The 23,997-nt window shown below is 43.7% G+C and overlaps 1 long non-coding RNA gene and 1 pseudogene across 3 annotated transcripts; both read right to left on the reverse strand.

The window, feature by feature from the left end:
* Positions 1 to 745: 745 nt before the first annotated feature.
* On the reverse strand, positions 746 to 9,049 carry LOC123158149 (uncharacterized). 3 transcript variants are annotated; one of them, XR_006479269.1, is made up of 4 exons: positions 8,763 to 9,049; positions 7,596 to 7,654; positions 2,878 to 5,293; positions 746 to 789 (listed from the first exon to the last, which is right to left on the reverse strand). It is a non-coding gene; the product is annotated as an uncharacterized lncRNA (long non-coding RNA). The 3 variants fall into 3 exon arrangements; XR_006479271.1 differs by having other exon boundaries at positions 775 to 789; positions 4,592 to 5,293; XR_006479270.1 differs by lacking the exon at positions 746 to 789 and having other exon boundaries at positions 2,698 to 3,357; positions 4,592 to 5,293.
* Positions 9,050 to 9,807: 758 nt separating this feature from the next.
* On the reverse strand, positions 9,808 to 19,103 carry LOC123162599 (L-ascorbate oxidase-like; annotated as a pseudogene).
* Between the last annotated feature and the right edge of the window lie 4,894 nt (positions 19,104 to 23,997).

A 23,997-nucleotide genomic window follows, 5' to 3' on the forward strand; every position in this document is an offset into this window, starting at 1 on the left:
ACGTTTTCAGTACTAACATTTCTAAATGCAGGAAGAAAATTTGTCTTGACAGTATCAAGATCCTCAAGCCATGAAACATAATGACTGAGCTCCTCGCAGTTGAGTTCAGCCCCGGCACAGTATACGGTCCTGTCTATCAAGCGCTGGACATGTTTGCTTGCACCGAAATAAGCTGACAATACAAATTAGTTGTCAACTATTTTTGAATAAACAATATCAAAGACATAAATATGGTTGAGAAACTTACATAATGGTATAACTGGAGGCGTCTGCACATCGACCCAGATGTCGGTATTACCTTCAATATCATCTTCCGGACGAATATCAAAGGTGATAACCATATCAGGCTCAAATGCATAAGTCTTGCATAGTGCTCGCCATGTTTTGCATCCAAAATAGGTGTAGTCGTCTGAATTGTATAATTTTACGTTGAAAATATAACCATGCTCGGTCTTCAAGTAAAATTTCTTTTCCTCCATAGTACGACTGAAACCTATCTTATCCAATACAAAAACTCTTGCATGGCAGGGGATACGCTAGTAGAATAGTAAAAAAAGACTTGTCATGCTTAATGTCATGCTTAAATTATAAGTTGAAGCAAATGAAGCAAATGTCATGCTTAATTACGAAAAAAGACTTGTCGTTGTGACTTACTGTATCCACTTCGAAGTTCTCGTCCAGCTTGATGCTGAAGCGCCTATCATCATCTAGGAAGATTCCGTCGCACAGGCCGCGCTCGTCTTCGCAGTATTTGCAAATACCGAAATCCTTTTCGTCGTCAGACATTTCCTATGTTCATAGTTAAAACATTAATTGAAAATCGATCGAAGACAACTACCAGGATACTCAACACACAAATCCGGGGCACTCGATATTTCCTACATATTCTGGCACAAGTCATGCCAAAATTCACGGAAAAATCCGGCATGACCTTTGCTAAAATAGGACATATCGAGCGCCTGAAATTTGCCGGAACGGAAATGAATCAACACTCCGGCAAAACATAGGCCACTCGGAGGTGTAACCTGCAAACATGACCGGCCACTTGGATATTGAGCAACACAAGATATACATTTCAAAATATCTTATAGGACTCAAATTAGCATGCATTCAATAAGCAAAAGTAAATCATCTCATGCGTCCGTACATCGTCGAATATTATCACTAATACATCACGAATAGTGTCATACATATAACATCACAAATACAACTAAAACCCTAGCACACGACGGGTATCGGCGCGGGCGGTGGACACCCACAGAGAAGGAACCATCACGGGATCATAGCTCCAGTGAGATCCCTGGAGAACCTGCCAGGTATTGGAGAACCTGTGCTCCAACGCAAACAAGTAGCGACGGACGTGCGCGTCCTCCTCACTGACACGATGGCGCACCACCTCCGCGGAGTCCTCGAGCCTCTGGACCGTCACTGGCCCACGCGACCGCCACCAAAGAAGGTTCGGGTCAACGACAGGCTGGCTCCTCACCAACCTGCGCTCCCCGGTAGGTAGCGCCTCCCAGTACCACCCCGGCGGAGCCCAGTCCCGGACATGGCCCATCTGGTCAAGCAGGTGTCGTCCTCCGCCGACTCGACGACGAGGATGCGGGATAGGCATCGTCCACGTCGAGGCGGGAAAAATTGCTTTAACTAAAAAATAGCAACAAGTTCTTACTAACTAGTTCTATTAATTCAACTAGTTCTTACTAAAAATAAACTTACTATAAATAAAAATATTCTAGTACCTAATTAGTACCTAGTTCTTACTAAGTAATTAGTACCTAGGAACTACTGCCCTAATTACCATCTAATTTGATGAACCTATAGGGGTGGAAAGTGGTAGCGGATATTCCAATTATCCAACTATAAAGTGAAATAAGTGGTCAAATTTTACTCGTTTTATGATTCATCTTAGAAATTTGATTCGTTTCCACCCTTACATGAACCCTAACTCATTTGAGCCGCATCCGCATCCGATTTGTTTCCACTCTTACATGAACCCTAACTAATTTGATGCAACTAAAGTATAAAGAAACCCTAGGCAGAGGTAGGGGAAAGGGAGGAGCAGGCGTGCTCACCTCGGGTGCCTGCGACGAGGGAGGGGCAGGGCGGCGTCAAGGTCAGGGTCGGGGCTCGGGCGCGCGGCGGATGGCGGCGTCGAGGTCGGGGTCGGGGGCGGCGTCGGGCGGCGTTGAGGTCGGGGGCGGGGGCGGCGTTGAATCTGGGGTCGGGACGGCATAGAGGGTGTGCGGAGAGCGCGCGGCGGCTGATGGGCGACGGCGGCGACGAGAGTGGAGAGTTGGATTTGGGGGAAGTGGCCGTGGGGAAGGACGAACCCCATGGTTAAGTCAGAAGTAGCAGTAGCGCGTTCCAGGAAGAACGCTGCTGCTACGTTAGCTACAGCGCGTTCTGGGATACACGCTGCTGTTACTCCTTTCTCTTTTTTCCCTTTTCATTTAGTTTTCTTCAAATTTTATTTTATTTCCTTTCATCTTATTCTATTTCTTTCATTTTCAATTACCTTTCTATTTTCTTTCCATTTAATTTTATATCCTTTAGCAGTAGCGAGTTTAGATTAAAACACGCTGCTACAAATAAAGTAGCGGTAGCGCGGTTCGTTATAGGTCGCTACTACTATGTGTAGCCTATCGGCTAAGCCGTGGGAATTTTAGTAGTGATGTGTTTAGAGCAAGACGCGCTACTGCTAGAACTTTATCTGCAGCGCGGTTTTCTCAGGCGCGCTACTGCTACTTAGCACCAACGTGCTTTTTTGACCCTCGCTACTGCTAAAGTTCTGTGTATAAGGTTTTCCCTAGTAGTGCTAGGGGGTTCATCAACACATGTATAAGCTTCAGAAGATAAAGGAACATATCTAGCTACCTCATGCGCTGCCATGTTGACTTCCCTTGGACAATGAGCAAATTTCACTTCATCGAACTTGTTCTGAACTATTTGGTCCAGAAAACCCTCCTTCCATCATAGTTGGATTACCACCTCGTTATCTGACTGAAGAACAACCCTATTCAGGCCTATATGTTCGGCAAACCATATACCATCTCTAGTTGCCATTGTTTCAGCCATTAAAACATCATCTGCATAATCAATTTTAAAACTTCTCGCAGCAACAAAACCACTAGTTGTATCTCTAATAACAATGCCAGAAGAGCCTTGTTTAGTATCACAGTTAAAAGCTGCATCTACATTGACTGCATAAACCCCTTTAGGAGGACAACTCCAAGTAGGACCTGTGGTAGTAGCTATTCTTTTCTTTACCCTTGAAAAGTTCAGTGGTAGAGCAAAAATAGACATCACCGATCTACCAATCGACTGGATTTGCTCTCCATGCGTAACTTGTCTCCGCTGCCACCATAGAAACCAGCTCGCCGTAAGAACAAGATCCCCAACATGCAAGAACTATAGTGAGTATTTGTTCGTTCTTATCATCTCGTCCAGCACCAATAGATTCCGAGCGATCTAAATAAATGGACATCACCTCCTTAAGCCTATGTTCTTTCCACACTGGCTTGCTCTTTCTCACATTGGGAAAAACTGTTTTGCTAAGTCTCAGTCGACTTAGACTTCGTTATGTCTGAGTCGGTGTTATATTTCTTTGATCTTGCAAGGAGATTCGTAAAAAAAATCTTTACGGTTTTTTTTCTCCTTATACTATATCACTTGACTAAAACATGGTTAAGTCTCAGTCGACTAAGACCTAACCACACCCATTGAAAAATCATGTGTTTGAGGTCCTCATAAGTCATAACCCACTTGGCATAGGGAGTGGCTACAGATCAATCGACTGACTCAAAAAGTGGTCAGTCGAATGTTAACAAAGGGAAAAGATTGCAACCCAGAAAGAAAGCTGACTGACCCAAAACTATTGTCAGTCAGTCAGCCCAACAGAAAGAAAGCCTTAGAACATTCTGTTTCTTTCTTCTGTTCTTTCTTTAGCCCAGAGAGAAAACGGGCCTGAATCCGCTAAGCTAAAGATCCAGTCATCGTATAGCTCACTAGCAGGGCCGGTCCTGAGATTTCCGGGGCCCGGGGCGAGACAACACGGAGGGGCCCTAAAGCCACATAAACATGTGCATATTTTTATGTCTATTTCAACTGCAAATAAATATTTAGCAAACTATAATTTATGGTGCCTTGTCTTCTTGACTATTAAGAAACTGGGGTCATAAACATTCACAGTAAAAGTGGATCTCCACCCTTATACTGTATATATTTGTATTATTAGGTGAATTAGTAGCACTATCATGCCTACTAATTTTTTTATCTTCCTATAGTTTTCACTAGTTGTTCTTGAACAACTAAAGCTAACTCCTTGGAGTTCCTAGCAGTAGAAATATTGTTTCTTTTTGCAGGGAATCCGTAGAGCACTTGTATCTGCTCTAAAAAAATGTCAACACCTCATGTGAGACTCAATTAACTCATATGCTTGTGTTTCCTCAATTATCAGATGGATTTTTTTCTGGATAGCATCTTGCTAAATGAATGGCAATCTTGCTAATCAGCACACAACATATGATACAAGAAATTAAGAGTACTGCTAATTAAATAAAAGTGCTAAGTAAGGCATGGAACAAGTTACCTGGATGGCTAGAAAAATTGAAGTCGCATAATTTTGCTGTTGCGTCACGGACAGAAGTCAGAGTTTTTGTTTTCTAATCCGAATCAATACAAGAAACTAGAGTATATGAGAAAAAGAGACGTACGAGGATAATCTTCAGGAAACGAACGACCAACAAGAATAGAAAGAAAAAATTTGCATTGAAGAGAAGATTGTTGGGAATCTGGAAACCACATTACCTTCTTCCACTAATGGCGCCTAGCAGCCAAAAATTACAATTAGACGAGTGGGAGGGGCGCCGTCATTCATGGCATGGCTGATTTGTTGCCAATTGGGGAGGAAGAGTATTAAGCCGAGAGGACTGCACGGCGTGTTAATCCATTAATTATTTTTTGTTTCCTTTTGGAGAATCAATCAACCGGCAAAACAATCACACGTATACAGGGAAACCAAATCAATCGGGGGGCCCTTCCTACTCGTGGGCCCGGGGCGCCCGCCCCCCCTGCCCCCCCCCCCCCCCCCCCCCCAGGGCCGGCCCTGCTCACTAGGTCTTCTCCCTTGCCTCCTCTTCTTTCTTGCTCAACACCCACACAGCCGCCACCATGGGAGAAGAAAGAAAGCTCAGATCTCCCCTTGCCTTCTGATGTTTCTGAACAACTTGTCCAGACGATTCTTGTAGGCAGCTACCTTCTCCTTCGATCCACCAAACCAACAGCAGCAAATCTGCTAGAAAAATGGATAATCCTCAATTTCATACCCAGATCACAGATCTGTCAGCAGGAAAAGCAAAACGAAGAAGAAAGAAACCTGGGATCAAACTGGTTCTGTAGTGTTCACTAGAGGTATATACATAAATTTGTACAAAAGGAATTTAACGTACATGGATTACAGGGTAGCTGATTGAATTCATAACACTAGCCTTGTAGCCTCAAAATACTAGACTTGGACACACTTTATAAAGAGCAAAAAATGATATATAATCTAAATGCTAAACTTGCATGCTCAAAAATGCTAAAAGTGCACATTCATCATAGTAAAATATAACTACAGCAAAGAAAACTAATCCACAAAAAAAGAACTTGCATCATCATCATGCTATACTTGCGCACACTTTATCAGAGCAAAAAATATAAAAAAACACTTGAAACAAAAATGATAATACGAAAAATGGAAACTACTGTATGAAAGAATCCAATACTAAATTTACATGTGTACAAAATGATAAGCTAGTTTCAGGTTAACTGCATGTATAAACATTCATAAAATTCATAATTTACAAGTAAAACTTGCACCCTCAAGATAATAGACTTGCACGTACTTTGTAAGAGCAAAAATTCATAGAGTCCAATACTAAACTTGCATGCTCCTCATAGTACACTTGCACACCTTTTACAACAACAAGACTGATATTAACATTCTGATATCATAATTTAGGGGTTACTGGATTTAACCTACATGGATAACTGGAGGTAGATACATGGAGGTAGCAAAACTCAATTCACAAAAATATAACTACAACAACAAAACTAATACACAAAACCCAAAATTTTCCAAAAAAGGAACTTGCATCCTCATCATACTAGACTTGCACACGCTTCATCAAATCAAAAAAAAAATCACAAAACCTTGAAACAAAAATGATAACATGAAAGATGGAAACTTGTAAAGTTAAATGTGTACAAAATGATAACCTAGTTTGAGGTTAACTGCAATTTGAGTGGTTATACTAAATATTGAGTGGTTATACTAAAGCAAACAAAATGATAAAATGCAGACATTTTATGACAACTATAACTACAACAAACATAACTGCATACACACACTGAAAAAAAAACATTTGAGTGGTTATACTAAATCTTAGCACACTATTAACAACAACAAGCAATACAAATTGTATGAGTTGATCCACAAAATTCAAAATTTACAAGTAAAACTTGTATCCTCATAATACTAGACTTTCACACACTTTATAAGAGCAACCTTCATATAAAATCCAAAAACTAAACTTGCACATTCATTACAGTAAAATTGCACACATTTTACTACAGCAAGACTGACATAAACCTTGTTGATATCGTAATTTAGAGTTTTCTGGAGGGAGATACATTGATTTATACAAACAGCATGTAACCTACATGGATTACAGGGAAGCTAACTCAATTGACAACTATAACTACAGCAACAGAACTAATTCATAAAATTCAAAAATTACAAATGAAACTTGTATCCTCATAAATAGTAGAGTTGCACTTATTAAAAAGAGTAAATTTATATAGAAAAACCAGCAAAAGTACATGACAAAACAAAATCACAAAAATCAATGTTCCATAAAAAATGCACATTCATCATACTAAACTTGCACACATTTTACAACAGCAAAAAAACTGGGGTTTACTGGTGGTAGATAAAATTATTTGAACAAAAATGTATTTAAACTACATGGATTACTGGAGTTAGATACACTGACGTAGCTAACTAATTTACAAATATAACTAAAGGGCAACCTGGTGCATGTAGCTCCCGCTTGCGCAGGGTCCAGGGAAGGGTCCGACCACTTTGGGTCTATAGTACGCAGCCTTTCCCTACATTTCTGTAAGAGGCTGTTTCCAGGACTTGAACCCATGACCTCATGGTCACAAGGCAGCAGCTTTACCACTGCGCCAAGGCTCCCCTTCTAATTTACAAATATAACTACAACAACAAAACTAATTCATAAAACTCAAAATTTGGAAAATAAAATTTGCATCCTCACGATAAATTTGCACACACTATATGAGAGCAAACAAATCACAAAAACCTTGCAAAGAATCCAATACTAAAATTAAATGTGTGCAAAAATAATATCCTAGTTTGAGGTTTACTGCATGTATAAACATTGAATTCAACAAAAGGAATTACATTAACTACACAACACCTAGATGAATTGACAAAAATATAAAATCATTAAACTACTAAAACTAAAAAATTTGCAACCTCATACAAGGGGATAAGAAAACTAAAGAATGTAAATGGATAAGAAACTCACCATCCTCCTAAAGCAATATTCATCAAGGACGACATCGAAAACTTCAGGGACTTCATCGGCTGGCACAAACAGAAAGCATGGATCATCAGGACAAAGACAAACAGGGCAAACCATACCTACACTAAAAAAACATAGGGTTATTCTACATGGATAACTTAAAAAAAGATCTAAAATGAACAAGCTCCCTAAAAAAATTAAATCTAAACAACTTGCATCTCCAAGCAACTAGACTTGCATAAACTATTCAGATATTAATGGGGAACCATACATAAACTAGACTTGCATAAACTATTCAGATATTAATGGGGAACCATACATAAACTAGACTTGCATAAACTATTCAGATATCAAAGGGGGAGGGGGAGCATTGTGGTTACAAACTGTAACCTGCATTTGACTTAACGAATGAACATACTAACCATTCTGCAAATTTCCCTAAAAAATATAACATTTACTTAATAACCCTAAAAAATTGACTACCAAGCTCAAACACTAGGGGTGCAAGGCAGCACCCTGAGCCATTCTGCTCCGAATTGAAGATGATGCAGGCTCAGATGTAGCCAGCCTGATGTGGTTCTAGCTTAATTTCGGCTAACTCAACACTATGGCAGACTCTGAAAAGACACCACTCCACACCCATATTAAGATTAATGAGTTCTAAATCAACAAAAGAACATATATCACCCACAAAAAAAGAACATATATAAAACCTAGAAGCACATGACCTTCAATCTGCATCAGAAAATAACAAATGTACACAAAAAAGGTAGGATCTTTGAAGAGGTAGAAGACTCGCTCCACATCTAAAAGATCCCTAAAACTAGGTACTCGCACTACCACCAAACAAACAAAAAATATAGCAAACCTGAAGACTACAAAACCACCTACAGAAGCATCAAATCAAAAACACGTACGATTTGAATCCAACCTAAACAATAGAAAAAACCCTAATTAAATCACAATATAACAAAGAACCCTAGAAAACTACTCTCACTGCCACCGTAAACATTACAGTAATGAGATCAAGCAAAAGAAAAAACCTAGAGGAAGAAGTATAAGCAGAAGCAGCAGATCTAGCAAGAACATCCACAAACCCTGGCTCTCGCAGGCGCAGCAATACACACTGCGCAAAAAATTACAACAGAGAAATTAAGTAAAAGAAAATACCTGAAGAAGGGGATAGATGCAGCAAACTAATCCCTCTGCCAAGAATCCCCTGATTCCCAAATCCTGTGAACAGAAAAAAGCACAAAAAAGCACCTTATAAAAGCATAAGAACAACCACAGGGATAAGAATAAGGAGAGGGAGCAGATCTAGCAAGAACATCCATTAACCCCAACTATCGGCAGGGAGAGGAGAAGACACACTGGACTGAAGCAGAGGCGCAAGTACTGATAGGAAGCGAGGGGGAAGGGGATAAGACGAGGAGAGCAGCGACGGTCGGCGTTCCAGAAGACGGGTTGGGCCTCTTAACGGGCACAAACGGGTGCCCCGCGTCGGCAACGAGCCCAGGAAAAAGCGATTCGACTGAACAAAACAAAGGGTCAGTCGATAACACTCGGCCCAACTCAGCAAACAGAAGCAACCCGGGAAAAAAAAACCAGCATGCATCTTAGCGCAACATCCGACGGTCAAAAAATCGACTGACGTGAAACTGAAAAATCAGCTGACTGAAATGCAGCTACATCGCTTGGCATAAGGGGCATTGTCCAGTCGTCTTGATGTGTTGACTTGCTAAAATACCCAAGCACCGAACAATGGCATGAAGCGTCCACGTTAATTTTCAGAATCCGCTCGGCCGACAAGGCACACCATCCTTTTCTCATCAACGAGTCTCCCATGTAGTAGTGTTTGTGACATGGTACAGAGAGGTATCCTGGGTTTTAATTCAAAAAAAAAAGAGGTATCCTGGGACTACTGGCGCAAGGGGTGTGTGCTCCACTGCTCCATGTCGATGAGCTTGGAACCGTCTCCTTGCCACCGCATCCTGCAGCTAGAACCGAACCATTGCCACCCAAGCACCTGCAACCATCTTCTGAAGATGAAATATTGCCTCTAAGCCACCTGGACGAGTATTTAACAAAAAACTACCACATTTCATGAAACCGTGCCTATAAACTACCATTTTATAAATTTGTGCCAAAAACTATCACTTTTTGTTTAATCTTTGACTAAAAACTATCATGTCGGGAAAGTGCCCGATTCGCCTCTTCTAAACACCTTTCTGACACCTGTCAGCACCAATCTTCTCCCTCCTCTTTCTAGCATTTCCTCGAACACCTCATGTGCACTCCTTCGCTCTGCCGCTCTGCCCCCGCCGGCTGGCGAGCCCTGCCACCTGCGTCGCCCTCCTTCCTAGCCGAGCCGCCTGCTAGTGTACAAGGTACATACAGTCTTTCTTTTTCATACAGTCGATCTTTTTTCGTGTACAAGGTAAATACTCATGGAGATGCCACGGGTGCGTCTCGCTCTTGTTGTTGAGCGCGTCGGAGTATTGCAGCACCACGTCCACGACGGAGCCGAGCGCCAGCCGGTACACCGGGCTGCCCACGGTCCTGTTCGTCGGCGCCGGCTCGGAGATGTCGTGGCTCATGTTGTCGTACATGTCGGGCGGGGGACGCTGTTCGTACGCGTCTTTCATGCCGCGCTTCATCGCCAGCAGGTATGGCGTGGCCGGGAACATGAGGGAGAGGGACATGCCATTGATGGTCCACTTGATGTGGCCATCAATCCTGTTCTGGGTGTTGAGGAGGAGCAGCATGCGGTCGGCCCTCGCCGGCATGGGCACGACGTGGCCTGGGTGCGCGATGATGGCCTTGCTCTGCTCCACCCTGATCACCTTGTTGTTCCATGCCGGGCCAGCCGGTGGCGTCGTGGGCGGACGCATCCACGGGTTGTTTCCGTTGAAGGCGTAGCTCACGACGGCGGGCGGAGCCAGAAAATTTAGCCAATGGGTTCATTAGTTAGCTCATTCCGAGGATTGGGTAAAGCCATTGTAACAAATAGAAATATGATACTCCGTATCAACTATTACATATAGTACTTTACATTAAAAACTGAGGATTGGTTGAAATTATAAAACCACTTGTTTAAATTTTGTAAATGGAGTTACCAAAATAACTCTCTAGCATTGGGACCAACTTCTCACCTTCGAAAGAAGATAAAGAAAAACGCATTTGTTTGACAAGTTTCACGTAAAGTACCATGAAGCGAAAGATGCATGTAAATTCACTCACATTTCAGAGTGTACCGTTTCGATCTTTCATCATCTGAAAAAAATAGTTTATCTATGCATAAAAGGCTTTGGGAGATCATATAAATTAATTTCTCTGAATAGCTATCAGCGACATTTAACGCATCTACATCTAGTGGGTAGGCTTGAAGTCCCTATACATCATTATCCGAATCTGATGATCGATTTCTATTTGATAAATATCACACAATAGCCTAGTTAGGTCAATCTCAAAGTTCAGAGGAAATACAGAGCATAATTGGTTTGATGCCAAAAATTGGCATGCCAAATATTGGCTAGAGGTTGATTGCTTGCCAATTCTCGTTCTCAATCTCACAAAAAGTTAGCAAATGTTGACAACTTTTGATTTTGCCAAATATTAGCTTGCCAAATATTGACAATGCCAAATGTTGGTAGCAAATCAATTATGCTCATAATTACAAAACTAAGGCAAAGGTTAATTTCGTGCTAGGATACAAGACCTGCACAAGAAGGACGATCTGATCTCATTACTTTAGTTTGGACTTCAATTGCCAGCCGCTGCCGACGGCCGACCTGTTGTTGTCAGCTGCTCGGCTTGCCTCTGGGCTCTGGCCTTTGGCGATCCCGATCCGCCGCCGCCATGGGCGAACATAGAGGGGAGGCGAGGAAGATGTTAATCGGAAAACATACTGGGAAAACGAGAGGCGTGTCGTGTGTTGCGTACATGAGGTAGCCCGTCAAGCCTGCTTCGTGGATGGTACACATTTACTCATGGGCTTTTTTTTTGTTTCTATAAGGAAAACAGTTGTGAGCTTCTGGTTAGGCTATTGTTATAATAATAAAACATTAATGGGCTTAGAGGCTTCTCGCTCGCGTGTTCCAGGTTTGATGGGTTCAACTATACGTTTGTATTGGGTTCATACACGCGACCGCATCTATAAATGTACATTTACCTCAAAAAAAATCTATAAATGTACATCGCTGGAACAGATAGTTGGGTTCAGATGAACCCAACGCCTAGACGCTGGCTCCGCCGCTGCTTGCCGGTCGGCGTCTGGCTGGGGTTGCGGCCAACGACGTGGGACGCAGCCCAGTAGTTTCGCCGCGGGTCCTGGTCGGCCTTGACCAGCACGGAGTATGTCTCGCCAGAGTAGATGAAGAGGCCCCTCACGGCGAACGGCCGCACGTAGTGCCGTCGGCCTCCACGACCATCATCGGGTGGCCCTCGATCTCGAAGTAGAGCGAGGAGATCGAGGTGAGGCTGCGGATGCAGAGGTATGTCTTCCCCGGCACGGCGGCGAAGAGAGCCGGCAGAGCGCAGTCGGGGCGGGAGGCGTTGCACGTTTCACTGGGAGCGAGCGAGCAATTGAACATTCCTCTGCCGTTGATGAGAGGAGACTGGGCTCGGCGACAAAGACGAAGGGGTTGGAGGAGAGGCCCGTGGCCTGTTTGTAGACGCTCTTGTGCCACCAGTCGCCGAGGAGGACGGTGTGCTCCTCGGCTAGGAGGGAGGGCGGCGCAGGTGGCGGGCTTGCCAACCGGCGGGGGCAGAGCGGCAGAGCGAAGGAGTGCACATGAGGTGTTCGAGGAAATGACAGAGAGAGAGGAGGAAGAAGATTGATGCTGACAGGTGGGCCCATCCTGTCAGAAAGGTGTTTAGAAGAGGCGAATCGGGCACTTTCCCGACATGGTAGTTTTTGTCAAAGATTAGACAAAAAGTGGTTGTTTTCGGCACAAATTTATAAAGTAATAGTTTGTAGGCATGGTTCCATGAAATGTGGTAGTTTTTCTGTTAAATACTCCACATGGAAACATCATGTCCCATCCTGTGTGGCGAGGACTTCGTTTGCCTCTTCTCCAAGAGGGACGATGGCGATCATGATGCCTGGATTGTCACTGTTGACATGAGGAAGAAAGCAGTGAGAAGGATGCTGCCATGTTATGACGAGCATCCAACCATGGTTTTGAATCCAGACTACATATCCTGTGGGCTGAAAAAATATCTTACGAGTGAATCAGATGGAGGTGGTTCACTCACGGAAGATACTCGTTCTCATGGCAAACGTCGTCGTTCGTTTCTCGAAGACCCGATGTTGAGGGGTTCAACGTTGGAAGAGAGCAAACAAAATGGTTGAGTCATGCCCTCCGCCATAAAAGCATTCATCTGAAGCATTCATTGTTTGAGTTGGATGTTAATTAGTCAGTTATATGGTTTAAGATCTATCGTACTTCGGTGGTGTAACTTTGCACTGAAATTGCATTTTTTTAAATCTAAATATGTGAAGGATAAGCATATAATTGTGTGCCTTTCGAACTCTATTATTCTCTCCGTCCTAAAATAAGTGTCGCGGACTTAGTACGATTTTGTATTAACGTTGAACTAAGTTTGCACTTATTTTGGAACAAAGGGAATATAACTTACATGCATATTGTATAGCTCTTGTGTGTATACTTACACATATAAAAATAGAAATTGATATTTGCAAAGGGAAGAGTGAATTAGTGACGTTGGTATTACCCTTAAGAAGAAAGAAACTAAAATAAAACTAAAACAAAATAACAAAATTGATTTTTTCTAAGGAATCATGAATTGGTGGCATTGCATTACACTTTAAGAAGAAAGAAAAATAAGAAAGTTGAAGCAAATAATAATAGAATTTGCACATAATCTACACATAATTTTTGTTTTTTATAAACATATATTAGTAGATTTTCTGAAAAAAGAAGTTTCCTAAGGAGTGAATTTGTCGCATTGTATTGCCCCTATAGAAGAAATAAAATAAAATAAAAACTAAAAAAATCAAAAAATAAAACTTCATAAGAAAGATTGAATTAGTGAATTTACACTCCAAAATATTTTATATACATCTGTATGTAGTTCGTATTGAAATCGTTAAAAGGGCTTATTTTAGAAACAGAGGGAGTACATTTTGAGAACAAAGAAAAAAACATTAAAAGGGATATTATTGAACGGAATTCCTGGCTCTACCTATAGCTAAAGTGGTTTAATTGCTACCAAGTCAGCATACAGATTTTTTTTTTAAACAAGTCAGCATGCAGATTTCATGTCAAGTAAGAATTCACACGCCAAGATCTTTTGACAGAACCGCCATTTGTAATTATCGCCTTATACCGATCGAGCCGGTAATCTTCAATCAATGAAATCTCAATCAGTTTAGAATCCCCAGATCTCATCACCTCTAGATCCACGATGAACCGCCGCCACCGCGCCGCCTCCAGTTCCGATCGTCACGACCACGTCCTCCTCTTCACGCACGGGCACAGCGAACTGGCCGAAGACAACAGCACCACCGCGTACACCTTCACGGAAGCAACGAAGACCATGAAGGTGACCGTCTCGATCGCCGACCTGCCGTCGATCTCCTACTTCCACGTCAGCTGCCCCGACCTCCAAGACAGCCCCTTCAGACAGAGGTCGGAGATCCTCTGGTCGTCGGAGGACCTCGTCCTCTTCACGGTCTTCCTCGCCCATCCCGCTCCAATGGAGTACTTCATCTACAGGGCCGGGCGCGAGCCGTCGCTCGATCTGCTATCTGGCGCTGGAGAGTATTTCATGAGGGAGAAGGTAGATCCATCCCAACTCGCCGTCGTCCCCGACGGCGCCGGCGGGAACTTCGTCCTCGCCGCCTTCGACTGGGACTGGCTGTCGGCGCGGTGCTACCTCCACGTCTTCAGGTCCAAGCGCCGTTCCTGGGCCAAGGAGCACCTCGCCCCAGATTTTCCATCCTGGATGTTCACCAACCGTCCGGGGTTTTGCCCCCAGAATGTGATCGTGGTACGCGGAGGAGCGCTGGGCTACGTCGACCTCTGGAAGGGGATCCTGCTCTGCAACGTACTCGAGGAGCCGGTGACGACGCGCTTCATCCCGTTGCCCAACCCGCTGCCCGGCAACCGGAGAGGCTACAACAATGGGATGTCGGAACGGGCGTCGTGGGTACGGTTGATACGCGACGTCGCCTGCACAGACGGCCTGACGATCACATGCGTCGAGATGGAAGACCTATACCGTTTCGTAGCGAGAACACCTGACGGCGATGTGCTCCATGACTCCGACATTGATCCGTCCGAGGAGGCGGGGGAACGCAGATGGGTTGGCTGGAGGCTCGTGGCATGGCATAGGGAGGTCTCCTGGGACTACTGGCGCAAGGGGTGTGTGCTCCATGTCGATGAACTTGGAACCGTCTCCTTGCCCCGTCATCCTGCTAGAACCGAGCCATTGCCACCCAACGGCCGGAAGCCGTCATCATCATCATCTCGACCTACAAAATTGCCTCTAAGCCACGTGCTGGTATTCTGTCCCATCCTGTGTGGTGAGGGTGTCGTTTGCTTCCTCTCCAAGAGGGACAGCTACCGCGATCATCGTGCATGGATCATCACTGTTGACATGAGGAAGAAAGCTGTGAGAGGATTGACGCCGTACTATGACGAGACACCCATGACTTTCAATCTAACCTACTTATCCTGCGCGCTGAAGAAATATCTCAAGAGTGAATCAGATGGAGGTCGTTCTCTTGTTGTGGAAGATACTCGTCCTCATGGCAAACGCCATCGGTTGTCCCTGGAAAACACTAGTAGTCACAGTTCCCAGCCAAAGAGGACTTTGAGAGGCTCGACAATGGAACAGAGAAAACGATATGGTTGAGTCATCCTGTCCGAGTCCGACACAGAAGAGACACCATATATTAGTAGCTCATACAATCCTTGGCCGCCCAAATCTTAAAATGAAATGTAATCCTCTTCATTCATCTGAAGCAATTGATATTTTAAGTTAGCATCTGAAGCAATTGATAATTTAAGTTAGATTTGAGTGAGTTATATAGTTTAAAACACATAGTACTTGTTCGGTGGTGTAATACTATTTCCTAATGCATTTTGTGCGTTCTTGTTGTTCATCATGCCATGCTTGCGTTTAAAAGTATATCTTTCCTATGGTGTAGTAGCATCCCATATGTTGCACGCAATTCATCTAGACAAATACTACATAGCCAATATTCCATATATTTTTTTGTCATATTTCACTTAGTTGGAAACTTAGAATAACAACAAACACTCCTTCACCGTTGTCAGGGCCTAGAATATGAAGTGATCTGGGCTGGGTCACAATCATTGAGCAAGGGAGAATAGTTTCAGAAGGACAGTTTATGGTCAATTTTTATCTCTCCGACAGTATGAGGTAACACAATCATCATTTCAGCTTGAGACTTACTTTCATGTCTATGTTTCCAAGTGATGAAAAAGTTGTTGAAAATCATTTAGCTTTAATATTAATGTCATATTTATAGTGCTTTTAGTGAACTGGCTTGTGCAAAAATTATGTCACAAAACATCATAAAACCATCGTTTACATTGTGTAGTTTGCAGTTTTTTTCTGAACCACACTTTGTCCATTGAAGCTCAAGGCCCATGATTTCATCTAGAACTGCTATAAATTACATTATGCTCTACCAAAATGTTTCCATTCTCATTTTAATAAAAAATCGAGGAGATTCCAATGTCTCCTGATCGTTGAGCTCTGCTGGTTATTGATCACTTTGGTGTTCCTTTTTTATCTATACAACTTTGATGGTACAGCCAGTGCTTATGTGTCTACTTCATTTCCAGTCATGTAATTCACTTCACACCCAGGTGTGTGTTGTAACAAATTCTCCTCTCCTTCCTTAATATATAAGGCAAATCTTTTGCCTCCGTTTCAAAAAAAAAAAAAAAAAACCTGGAGAGGAACTCTAGTAGAGTCGCCATCGCCATGGGGGGATTGAACTCACCACCTCAGCCTTCAAATTTCTAGCTACCAATGCGACACTAGCGAATTTCTAGCTAATATGAGTACGATACATATCTATACACAAATAATTTGAATTCGAAATTCATTTGAAAACTTTGATGCACTCGGTATTTTTCGGTAACTGTGTTTCTCGCCTTCCAGCATTATTTTCCTTGATTCGGTAGGCAAAATATTGGTTGGCGGTGACGGTGAACCGCAACGGAGCATACAGTTCGCGCGGGGAGGAGGAAACTCTTCTTGGGTGGAGTGGAGCATAGAGCTTGAGCAGATGAGAGATGGAAACACATTCGATGGATACAGATCGCTCGCTGAAATCAGCATGCCGACAGCTAGTGCGAATAATATGTAATCACAATTTTGGCTAAAAGTGAAGCACGATGTACAGATGAGAAAAGAGATTCTCCCGTGAATGTCTTAGCCATCCACTTGTTTGGACATCCGCATGCATGCATGCTTATCTTTTTTATCTGCATGGCTTAGCCATTAATTAATTTTAGAGGACCCACGCGTGCACGCTTTTGTCAGAGTTGCATGCGCCATCCATCCCACCTCCCTTGTCTTTTTCTTTATTTCATCTTTTAATTTTAATTTACTATATCTTTTGAAACCAAAATTCAAATTAAGTTTCACATATTTGTGTTCGTCACGATGAGAACTTTCTAACGAGACCAAATCTAAGTTTCAACTATTGAAACTTGATTTTTCGATAAAGGAATATATTAATATCGCGAATATATCAATTACACCCAGTCTCTGCACCAACAAGATATCGGAGACATCAAGGATGCACACAACCAAGAACAAAAATAAAAAAGAGAAAAAAAAATAAAAACAAAGACCCCATCGCAGTGATGAAACACTCGCAACAGCAACACTCTAAACATTACCAAAGTCAACACCCGGACGACAGAAGTGGTTCTCCAAAAGCGACGCCTTCAAGAAGGAAACAATGCACAAGCGTTGTCGTCGCCCGATCAAAGGATCTTGAGTCTTCATCCTGGCGAGAGTCCGAGATCCTAAAAACAATGCCTTCGCAAGACCATTGCCAGGTACAACCAATGAAGGCCATACCTTGGATTTTTCACCCTGGAGATCGCGGCTCGGTACTCGAGAAGCAAACCAAAAAATGTTGTCCACCTGTGTTGCCGCCCCCTCCTGCCAAGGCCGCCGTTGCAAGTGCTCAACACCCAACACACGGGAAAACAAACATGTGCCACCATTCTTCAGCGCAACCAAAACTCCTCTCCGCCATTACAAGTCTCTGATCGCATCCATCATGACTTTCTTCACCATTGTCAACGCCGTGGAAATCTATACTTAGACATTTTCCATGGCACCGGCAAGACAGCGAAGCTTCACGCCATGCCCTCATAAAGCATCTCTGGCTGAAGGTGAGGGCGCGCCTGACCAAATCAATTCCAATCTAGATATTGAGTGACGCCGTGCGCCACAAGCTGAGATCTCCGATAGTCGTAACATTAATTTTTACCAAGTTTTACCAACGTTTTTTGGGTTTAGGGATCTAGGCTAGGGCTTAGGGCTTAGGGCTTAGTGTTTAGGGACTAGGGTTTAGGGTGCAAGTTTTAGTTTTGAAAATTGCTAAATTTATAATTGTTTCTAATTTATAATTGTTTCTATTGAGTTTTAGTAGTTGAAATTTTTCTCGACCACCCGATTTACCTCGTTGGATTTCGCACGAGTCCACGCCAAGTTTAAAGTTTCAGTTTCTGAAACTTGCGACTTTCTGTTCGCGTGTACCAAGTTTCAACAATTGAAACTTAATGATTTAAAAACCCGTCAAAACATATGCAAAATTGGTTTTATTTGAAAGTCTTCGTCACAAGCAACACAAATTTGAAAATCAAAATTAAATTGGACTGTGGTTCAAAATATATAGAAGACTGAAAATTGAGCGTCAAAAGAAAATGGATGGGAGATGGGATGGGTGAAGCTGCAAAAGGCCGCGTACCTGTGCCCGTCCAAGTGATCTATGCACGGGACCTCCGGTGCGCGCGAGAAGAAAATCCAATCTCATATACAGACTGCTCTTGCTGCACGAGGCCATGCTTGAATACCTGAAAACCACGATGTTAATCAGCCAACCGTCATTAGCTAGCGGTTGGGTGATCGAGGGTATAAATACCCCGATCTTCAGGCAATGAAATTAGTTCATCCTCGATCAATTATTTTACACTTACCAGAACCCATAGATCGCGAGAGACACCCCAGAAGCCACGATGAACCGAAGCCACGCCGGCACCAGCTCCGGCTCCGTCGGCCGTCCCGACTACGTCCTCCTCTCCACGTATGGGCACAGCGAACTGGCCGAAGACAACAGCACCACCGCGTACACCTTCACGGAAGCAACGAGGACCATCAAGGTGACCGTCTCGGTCGCCGACCTGCCGTCGCTCTCCTACTTCCACGTCAGCTGCCCCGACCTCCGGTACAACCCCTTCAGCAAGAGGCCGGAGATCCTCTGGTCGTCGGAGGACCTCGTCCTCTTCCGCGTCGACCTCGCCGGCCCCGAGCCACGCCGACGGGAGTTCTTCATCTACAGGGCCGGGCGCGAGCCGTCGCTCGATCTGCTCCCCGACGTCAGCGCGTATTTCTTCAGGGAGGGACTCAATCCAGCCCTCGCCGGCGTCATACCCGACGATGACGGCGACGGCGACGGCAGGGGCTTTGTCCTGGCCGCCTTCAAGAGGGACTGGGCTGCTCCGACCCGAGGACTGGGACTGGGCGGACGCGGAGGGGAGGGGCGGAGCCGGAGGCCGAGGCCCGAGGGGAGGGAAGGAGAGGGCCGGTCGGACCTGGAATCGCCGCCGCCCACCGCCGCTAGGTTTGGTATTGGGAATCGGGGGAGGAAGACTGGGAAGTGGGAACTGCTGGGGCTGGGAGAGGACGAGAGGCACTCGCCTGCTTGGCTCCTCGCCCGCATGAGTCGCGCTACCAACCAGACACCGTTCGGTCGTCTGTCTGGCTCGCTGCGTGGTTCGCTTTGTCCTTTGGTTGGACTGGGCCAATACTAACACATGTATATTGAAAAAAAATTGGGCCTAAATCTTGGGTATTCTAGGGAATACCCAGGAAGACCCCCAGCGCCGCCGCTGGTTGAGCCCACACAGAAGAGCCAGTCCTCATCAGCAACGCTGCCTTTTACTCCCTCCGTAAACTAATATAAAAGTGTTTGGAATACTAAAGTAGTAATCTAAATGCTCTTATATTAGTTTAAAGAGGGAGTAGGTTTTACTCCTTCATCTTATAATATAAGAGTGTTTTTGCTCTTAAGGATCTGCATTCTTATGAAGTTTTGATGATTTCAGTTAGACTATATATGGTTTAAAATCTATCGTACTACTCCCTCCGCTCCAAAATACTTGTCGTGGTTTTAGTACACGACAATTATTTTGGGACGGAGGGAGTACTACTTATTCCGTGGTGTATGACCGCTTCCTAATGCATTTTTGCGCCTTTTGGCTGTTCTCTGCAGCTATTTCATATTTGTGTTTAAAACTATATACTTTTTCTGTTTAAATAATTGAAGTTTTAGGATTGTCGTAAGTCAAACTTTATTAAGCTTGACCAAGTTTGTATAAAAACATATCGACATCTACACCAAATTTACTTCATTAGATTCGTTATGAAATGATTTTTCATATTATATACCATGTATATACATTTGATATCGTAGATCTTTGTGGGTTTTCTATAGACTAGATCAAACTTAATAACGTTTGACTTGGGAAAATCTTAGAACATCAATTATTTTGAAACAGAGGGAATCATCTTTCCTATCCGATGGCGTAGTAGCGATGCATCATTCGCCATTCGGTACATTGCACCTTCTAGTTGTCTGATGGTCGGTGAATTTAAGCACAATACTCCTTGGTACTGTGAACTGTGATATGCAAAACACACGCATAGCCACTCCCGCATGACAGAGTTCACACATAGGAAACGGAAGAACCCAACTACATGTTTAGGGTTTTTTGAATGATTCTTGCGGAATAAATTTTGGGGATTGCCCTTATTAGCTCTGGCAATGGTGAAATTGTTTTTATTTTGAACTGTCGCCGGGGGGAGAGTTTCCCCACCTGAATATAATATCACCAGCCAAACGACATTCTTGTTATATTACAACAGAGGATCAAGTCGAGAGAAGAGGTAAAGTTGCGAGACCTGGCAGCATCACATGACACATTGTCTTTAAACCTAAAAATCCAAAGGGAAAAATAAAAAACAATATTCCTGATTGTGATCCTTGGTAGATGTTGGTCGTCGCGGAAGATGAGAGTATGAAGAGAGACCCATATTTTCCAGAGGATGGTCAGCGCAACAAAAGGTCAGATGTTGGGTTCGAATCCAGGAGGCGATGCAGTCTCCCAAAGACGGACGAGAGAGATAGGCATCATGATCCCCATGTGAATCTGCACCAGAGCGGCGGTGTACATTGAAGAGATATGTGGGCAGCATTTTCATAAGGGGCATCACACCTAGGGTAGGCAGAAGAGTCGATGATGTGCATGTGATGCAAATTTTCCTTGGAGTTGAGCATGTCCCTGAAAAGTAGCCATCCAAAGATCTTGACCTTGACGGGAACTTTGGATGACCAAATGTAATCATAGTTGGTGTAGATGTGAAGCTCGTGGATGATGTCATTGTAGGCGTTCTTCAATAGGAAAGGCAATCCATGGATGAGAGGCCGCTCGCCGTTCAGCTCGCTAGATTGGAAATCATGCATGAGAGACAACAGAATAGCCAACTCGTGAGAAGCAGGAAAAGTAAAAAGGTTTTGAAGGTTAGTCAGCAAGCCAAATTGCAAAATAGTAGCTGCTAGAACCTTGTCATTTTTGGAGTGTGAAAAGAGGTGTGGGAAGGCTTTATGTAGTGGCGTGTTTAGCAACCAACAATCTAGCCGGAAAATGGTTGAAAGGCCATTATTATTTATTTCTAATAATGTTGTAATGTCGAGTAAGGTGGATAGTTGTTGATTGACAGTCTTCAAATGATGGATGGTTTGAAAATTTATCAACAATATTTATCGAGTAGTTATGGTGGTAGGTTGTTGCAAACACTTTTCATGCAATAAAACATTTTGCTCCTGTGCAAGTTTCATCGTTAGACCAGAAAAAATGCTTGTGCAAAGCGTCTAAAGTTTTGAAACCCTTTTTGGGAAGATGAAAAGCAGACATAAAAAACTCTAGAGCGTCAAGAATTGAAGAGCCAAATGTGCCCCCCCTCCCCCATGATTGCAATCTAGTAACCCAACCAAGGAGATATCTTCGGAAGTTGTATATGATGGGGACAAAGGCAGAGGTTGGTAGTTTTGTGGGCGACAGAGGCAAACCTAAGTATAGTAGAGGAAAGGCTTCATGTTAGCATGTAACGACCGTGGCAATTAGCGCGGTCAATGCATGTTCTGAGTGGATTGGAAGATATGCGGTTTTACGGAAGTTTATTGAGAGGATAGTTTTTTTTTGCGAAATAATTCATGTATTAGTCAATGAAGGTTACATCACCCTCGACAGCATCCAAAACATCCTTTGGTCCAGACCCAAGCCACACCATAGTTCTACCCGGAGTCCTACCAAAGTTTGCCAAAGCATGACTAGAGAAATTACAATTTCGACGTATATAAGTAACACAAGAGATTGAGAGGATAGTTACGAGGGCAAAGTCATCAAGGAACACTTTAGGGTGAGTGCGGCAATAATGAGTGTATCGTTCACGTATTGTAGGGGGAGCAGAGGTTTTGTAGGTGTGTGACAAAAGATTTGAGGTACGAATGCTTATTCCACCATACATTGCAGCAGGTCGACAACAATAATGAAAAGATAAGGGGCGAGGTGGTGCAATGTTTATTTGTTTATTTAAGAAATAATGTTTTGAGGTCGGGTGGAAGGATCGTAAATGTTGGTAATCATTAAGTCTGATTGTGAGGCCAGGTAGGAGAGCATGAGAGATGAAAACAATTGGTGATGTGTGCGGCTGGTTAGGAAAAAGGACTTGAATTTACAATGAAAAGTAACCCACCAATGGTGTCGATGGCTCAGAGGTAATCGTGAGAATCCTAGAAGCCTAAAAAATGATCTAATTTCGGCTACAAAAGAATCTAGCAGTTTGGTTTCTTGAAAGAGCACAATCGAGAGGCGTTGAGCCGAAAAGATGTCAGCGCGTTTGTCATTTTCACCGAGGCCTAGTACATTCCAGGATATAATCGGGCGACTAACACAAATAAGTAGCACTAAGAATTCGAGATTACAAGGATTAAAAGTTGTGAGGAAATGAAACCTTAAGCTTAAAAAAGTAGATCGTCAGGGTGGACACCATCCAAAAGCGAGGTGCATATGCCGATTTGTTCCACTGGGCCGAGAGACGAAGCGAGAAGCCAAAACACCCCTCTTAGGGGTGGCCTCCATAGTGACACGGGAGGCATGGTATGACTAAGCATGAGGCAGACACAAGATCGGTAATGTGTCCGGGTGTCGCGCCGCACACCTTGGCGATGGCCGATGGCAGCAAAGGCAGTTGGAGATGAAAGGGTCTTCGATATCGACGAAACCATCCTTGTTGTAGAGTTTTGCATTGACGATAGCGTCCGCTAGATGCTTGGATTTCTTGGCCTTGGCTTGCATGGCCTTCATATGGTCATGAAAACGTAGAATAGTTTGCGCAAGATGGGTCTTGCCTTGATGCCCGAGTCAGAAGCCATCTTGGCACGCCGACCGTTGCTTCGCCTGACACATTTGTGTGATGGCTCCCTGGGCTCATGCTCTAGGGTAGGATCGGCAGGCGGAGGCGGCGCATGCAGTGGTGGGTCTAGGTGGGTGACAGCTGCATCCGCGACCACCATTGGTTGGGCAATCGATTTCACCGGTGGAGCAGGCAGAGCAAGATGGCAAAGGGAAATGGAGTGACAGAGATGTCGAAGGGTCAGAGATGGGCTCAAAGTTGGTGGCGCCCATGGGATCAGCACCAGCATGACCACTGGTGCGTTGCTAGCCATGATCGCCATGAGAGGCACGTCGAGCAATGTGTTAGTGTCATGGCATCGGCCAGTAAAAGATGAAGGCGGCCCAGGTGGCACTTCAGGGGTGAAAGTGAAGGATGATTCCCGAGCCACGCCACCATTTTGTGAGAATTTTCATGTGTCTTTTAAATGATATTTTTAAAATTTTAAGAAAGATGTGCATTTTCGTGGGATATGCCCTTAGATATGGCGGGGGTTAAGATGATTTATCATATAAATTATGTGTTAAAAAAAGCATGTCAATTATGTTGTCTGTCCTGTGTGAATCTTTGAAACCACACATATGCATTTCTTTTATGTTAGGCTAGCCTTTTTGCTTATTCCTTTTTTTAGCTTTGCCTGTCTTATCTT

The sequence above is a fragment of the Triticum aestivum genome, chromosome 7B (genome assembly GCF_018294505.1).
Source record: "Triticum aestivum cultivar Chinese Spring chromosome 7B, IWGSC CS RefSeq v2.1, whole genome shotgun sequence".
Taxonomy (NCBI): Eukaryota; Viridiplantae; Streptophyta; class Magnoliopsida; order Poales; family Poaceae; genus Triticum; species Triticum aestivum.